Below are 5,764 nucleotides of genomic sequence, written 5' to 3'. Positions count from 1 at the left end.
ACAATAGAGATAGAAATTCATTTTTACAACATATTTTTTAATACTTTCATTCTGAGCAACTGTTTTGAAATCATCAAGCAAGAGAACACAGCCAAGCTTTGCCAAAAGGATAAAGACATCATCTCTTCCCAAACCATCAAAGGACACCCTGCACCCTGTCATCTGATGAAGCACACCAATGATCCGTTATCTCTGTGTCATAGTCCTGCTCCTCACAGATGCCACAGTTGACTAATCTACTTCCTTCTTCAGAAATGCGACAGCCTAGAAACAGCAAGTGTCAGGCGATTTTTGTCCACTCAGTACGATTTATGTCTCACTAAGCTGGGCAACAGGCAGGAAGACCACAGAGTTGCATTGCAAAAGCCTGTTGGTTTTTCATCTGCTTACTGATAAGGGCTTGACTTTGAGCACACTTTGTCAGGGACATCTTTCAAAACAATTAGTTTTCACGTCTGGCATTTAAGAAGCTTTACGATAACGGCTTAGATTTCCACTGCACAGGGGAAAGACGGTGGTAAGACACTTTGAAATGACTGGATGATAAATAAACCCAGGCAATTTTTTTTTTCATATTTGTCTATTACCTTCTTGTTTGCTCTTTGATGAAAAGCTAAAGTTGTCCAGAGCTCTTATGTACACCGTTTCTAATGAGGAACATAATGAAAATATCTGCAGCAAAGCCTATTTTTAAGACTAGGCTAACGAGCCACTTATTTCAAGCAGTATTTGATTCAAGATCGTACCAACAATGTCACTGAATTTGATTAGTTCTTAATGTATTATGTTGATGCTCGATTGTGGTTGAACTTTGATCCTGTTTTGCTGACGTTGTATACTGTGTATCAAAGGCCTCAAGAAGGAGAAAGAAACACTGAGTAGCTTGATGTTTGAAAAAAATTCTGAGACACGGTTTCATTCAACAGATATTTTTAAACTTCCTCTACTTCTTATACTTTTTTCTAGACCTCCTGCACTTTAAAAGGAGTTTTCCAGACAAGGATATCCAGGTGGTGCCATGTCTAAATATACCAATGAAAAGAGGTAAAATCTTTGTTAAAATTTATTCCCATCCTTTTAGAGAGGAACCAACAAGAAAAGAGGGAACAGGTTCTTCATCTCATCCTTGGCAGGGCAGATGAGAAAACAGAAAAACAGAGGGAAGTGGAAACTTTCTGGTGTTAAGAAAACTCATCCAGATAATGACATGGACGCATTTCTCTGCATTTTGCAAAGTAAACTTCATTCTTTTGAAAGTTTCCAGTTTTTTAATTTGAATTTCTTGGTGTAGGTAAAAAGATTTTTGAGAATTGTTTTTCCCTCTTTAATTAAAAAAAAAATAATATTCGATAGCAACTATCTGAAGAAGGGGAGAAAAAAAAGGAAAAACACAAGAGAAGCCACAAAGCCCCAGCTGCACTTAGTTCCTGTTCACTCAGGCTGGCTTGTGACGTAGGTTTGCTGTATTTTGAATTCACATATTAGAAACATTCATTCAGAGAGGAAACTGGCTTTGGCATAATCAACAGAAGAAAATAGCATTCATAGAACTGTTATTCAAAAAGAAGCACAGAGCTGTACTTCTTGTTCTAATGAACCTTACTTGGTTTAGCTATAACAGGGAGGAAAAAGACTTGTACTTCATGGTGGGTAACTTCTGACCCTGATGCTGGGAAAGATTGAAGGCAGGAGGAGAAGGGGACGACAGAGGATGAGATGGTTGGATGGCATCACCGGCTCAATGGACATGAGTTTGAGCAAACTCTGGGAGATGGTAGAGGACAGGAAGCCTGGCATGCTGCAGTCCATGGGGTCACAGAGAGTCAGACACGACTTAAGCCACTGAACAACAACCACTTCTGACATGAAAATTTGAACAGAAGTTTCATAAATAATTATTGGAATATGAGAAAGAATCAGACCTTGCAGTTTGGGTAGCTGAGAGTTTGGGGTCTCAACTGCTCAAAACAGGGGAGCTAGAAGAGAAAGGCATGCCTTGCTTTGGGGACTTTGCAGGGCCCAGAATTAAGTTATCTTGTTTCCTCCAACCACAGTTCTGGGCTGCACTTTAAAAGCAACTCTGTTTGTAGCATCAGTGCCACAGCTGAGGTCCCCAGGCTACAAGTCCTGTCCTCAGGCCGGCCCCTCACTAGGCCCTGTCCTGTTTCCGTGTAGGGTCTGTAAGACCCTCCCTGGACTGAAGCTGCTTTGAAGTGACACCTCATCTCTCCACACTGGATCTAATTGAGTGCAGTGAAGAATAATTCACTTATTAAAGACATTCATGCCAACCTTTCACACTAGAAGCCTACATCTCAGAACTATGGTTTCCAGCTGCCATGGTTTCATGGCATTAGGCTGCTGTATGTCATATACCACTGTTCTGTTCATAATATTTAGACAGTGCCATAGTAACACATAAAATACGACCTCCAGAGGTCTGCATTCCTCCCGCTCTGTGTCAAGTATTAGAGAAATTCCTGAGGAAGGGAGCCATACTACAGAGCATCTGAACTGTTCCCTTTATGGTAGCGATTGCAGAAACCTAGAGCAGAAACACGTCCTAGGATTCTATATTCAGTTCTAGAAATGTCCCTGTGTACTTGGAGTTTTCTGGTTTTATTTAGAAGGCATCAAGAAATTCTCTCATTTAATTCTATAAAGAGCTACTAAAATCTCACCACTTTATAGTTAATCTTCTTTCTCTTTCCACAGTAGGAAAAACAGATTATCATCTTTTATTATCTAAGCGTTTTGTATAAAAGTATTAGTGGAGGTGGGCTTCCCTGGTGGCTCAGTGGTGAAGGAACCACCTGCCAGTGCAGGAGAAGCATGAGACACAGGTTCGATCCATGGGTCAGGAAGATCCCCTGGAGTAGGAAATGACAACCCACTCCAGTATTCTTGCCAGGAAAATTTCAGGGACAGAGGAGCCTGGCAGGCCCCTGCCAGGGGGTCGTAAAGGGGTCGCAAAGAGTCGGACACGACTGAGTGCCTGAACACACAGGTATTAGTGGAGATGACAGAGATGCAAATATCTAAGACCTGGTTCTCTTTCCATATGCTTCTTGAAATTTGGAAGTAAATTTCTCATTTTGGCTTGCTTTTCGCCCAGAAAACAAATATTTACTTCGCATTAAAATAGGTTTTCTACAGTGTCAGCACAGAGATTTTCTTTTCTTTTCAGCAGCTTAAAATGAGAAACATTTCTTTTCTCAGAGTTTCTCCAGAAGTAGCTCAGCTGGTGGTTCTGGCCCAGGGTCTCTCATGAGATTTTTTGTGGTCAAGCTGTTTGCCGGGGCAGCGCTCATTGGTTTTCATATTCTTGGCTTTGTTATATAATGTTCAACAGATTCTCTCTCCTCTCTTTTTAAGTTTAAATTCTCTGTACCCTTTGTCATTAAGGTATCATCAACATCCCTCTGACTGGAGTATTTTGCCTTCACCTGATTTCCTCGGAAAGCAAAACCACTGGTGGAAATAATTCCCGTATTGTCTTGATCAGGAAAGAGCTCCGAGTGAGGTCTGGTTGTCAGGCTAGGGCCCGAGGCCACTCAAAGCCCCCAGGCTGCTCACAGTTGGGCAGACCCAGCTATGATGGAACACGACACTCAGTTCTGGTATTTTCTAGGAGAGGGGGCACAAAAGTGCACACGAATCCCTCAGGCCTCTTGTTACGATGCAGATTTGAATTCCTTGGTTCTGGGATGAGCCCTAGCTCCTGCATCCAGCACAGAGATTTTTAAGTAAATACCATTAACTACGTCCCCTGTCACCCCCATCACTGTGAGCACTCCCCTCATCTCCTCCTCTTCTCCATCAACCTTGTGGGGCAGGTCACTATTTCCTATCTGCATTTTGTTCCAAATATCTTCCTCAATATTATTCTCTATTTGCAAAGGCACTGCTTATACCCAGATTATGTTTCCTCTCACAGGGTTAGCAAAGTAGCCTATGACTTCACTTAGTTTCAAATGTTTCCTGTAGTATTTTACAGAACACACAATATTTTACATATTCATCACATCTGACCCTGAAAACAACTCATGGTAGGCCAGGCAAACATTATCCAACTTGGAAATAAGGAAACAGGCTCAGGAAGAGTGAACTACTTTCTCAAGGTCATGAAGCTACTAAGTTGCCGAGCTGAAACTTCAGGTCTAAGTTCCAGTTCCCCAAACTGAATCTGCCTTCTTAAAGCCAGATAACTGTGCATGAACTACATGCCAAGTCACTTCGGTGGTGTCTGACTCTTTGTGACCCCACGGACTATAACCCGCCAGGCTCCTCTGTCCATGGGATTCTCCAGGCAAAGTACTAGAATGGGTTGCCATACCCTCCTCCAGGAGATCTTCCTGATCCAGGGATCGATTTCACATTTCTTATATCTCCTACATTGGCAGGTGGGTTCCTTACCACAACTGAATCTGCCTTCTTAAGGCTAAATAACAGTATCACCACAACAAAACCCACTAACGCTTTCACATCTTGAAGACATATGGCAATTGAGAACTGGAAATGGGGTACAGATTATTAAATTTAACAGCCCTAACTCTATACCTGGTAGCTCCAGGAACTCATGGACTCTAGAATGTGTCCAACATTACAGAACTAACTATAGATTCAAATCTACAGTTACTACAGTCATCTGTAGTTATCTATACAACCGACAGTAGGCTCGAATCTACTGACTTCTGCTGCACTTTTCCATCTCACTCCCTTAAAGACCCCTGGTGCGGTGAGCTTTCCATGACATGTGCGGATAACCCAGCCAAAGTTAGTTTCTGCCAGTCTCAGAGACGTGCCTCTGCCGTGGATGGGTTTTGTCTCCCGCTCTGCAACAGCATTTGTATCACCTCTGGATGGAAACCCCACCGCTACAGAACCTGCAGACATGCCCCTGCATTCTTTCCAAATCCAAGCCTTAATCAGGTTCTCACGCCCACACACAAGCCCTCTCTGATGTCCCAGGCCCTCAGGAAACCTTTCCTCACTAGTCCTCAGACATCTGCAGCTTCTGCTAGGCAGTCTCGTACTTGGCACCTTCTCGAGGACCCATCCTGGGTCCTATATGTCCTCACGGTGCCATCCCAGTCATGTCAACCTTTCCCCCAACATTCAGGGTTCTCCTCGCCAAGGACTATTGATACATGAAAGGCTACTTCTCCCTGGAACATCCTTCCACATATTAAACCATCTTGAAAATTCCCATTTAGCCTTTCCTTGTCAGTTAAGACACTGCTTCTCTTGTGAAGTCCCTGCTGATGTTTCCAGATGATGCAGGAGAGACCTCTTCAGGGTTCTCAGCACATTCTGGACGGCGCCCCCTTGGATCAACTGTGGGATCACACTGCTAGTGTCTGCATGTATGTTTCCCACCGAAGACTTCCTCATCATGGACACAGTCATCTGCTTCTCCTCTGCCCTGAGTACATGGCCCAGCACAACCAGAGCTTAAGATGTGATAAATGAATCAAAAAATGATTTGCATGTGCCCATAAAAATGACAACATTTTGTGTTCTATTAAGCCTAAGAAGTAAAAGTGCTTTGTCGCTCAGTCGTGTCTGACTCTTTGTGATCCCTATGGACTGTAGCCCTCCAGGCTCCTCTGTCAGTGGGGATTCTCCAGACAACAATACTGGAGTGGGTTTCCATGCCCTCCTCCAGGGGATCTTCCCAATCCAGGGATCAAACCCAGGTCTCCAGCATTGCAGGTGGAGCCTTTACCATCTGACCCACCAGGGAAGCCCTAAGAATTAAATA

General features: G+C 43.4%; 1 long non-coding RNA gene across 2 annotated transcripts; it reads left to right on the top strand.

Annotated features, from left to right (window-relative positions):
* The first annotated feature begins 291 nt into the window (after nt 1–291).
* On the top strand, nt 292–5,558 carry LOC104974385 (uncharacterized). Of its 2 annotated transcripts, none has more exons than XR_009490819.1 (3): nt 292–517; nt 967–1,044; nt 5,275–5,558. It is a non-coding gene; the product is annotated as an uncharacterized lncRNA (long non-coding RNA). The 2 variants fall into 2 exon arrangements; XR_001502019.3 differs by having other exon boundaries at nt 3,406–5,558.
* Nucleotides 5,559–5,764: the final 206 nt, after the last annotated feature.

This window comes from Bos taurus, chromosome 16 (assembly GCF_002263795.3).
Source record: "Bos taurus isolate L1 Dominette 01449 registration number 42190680 breed Hereford chromosome 16, ARS-UCD2.0, whole genome shotgun sequence".
Taxonomy (NCBI): Eukaryota; Metazoa; Chordata; class Mammalia; order Artiodactyla; family Bovidae; genus Bos; species Bos taurus.
The sequence above is the reverse complement of the archived record's forward strand: the minus strand, read 5'-3'. Positions and strand labels throughout refer to the sequence as shown.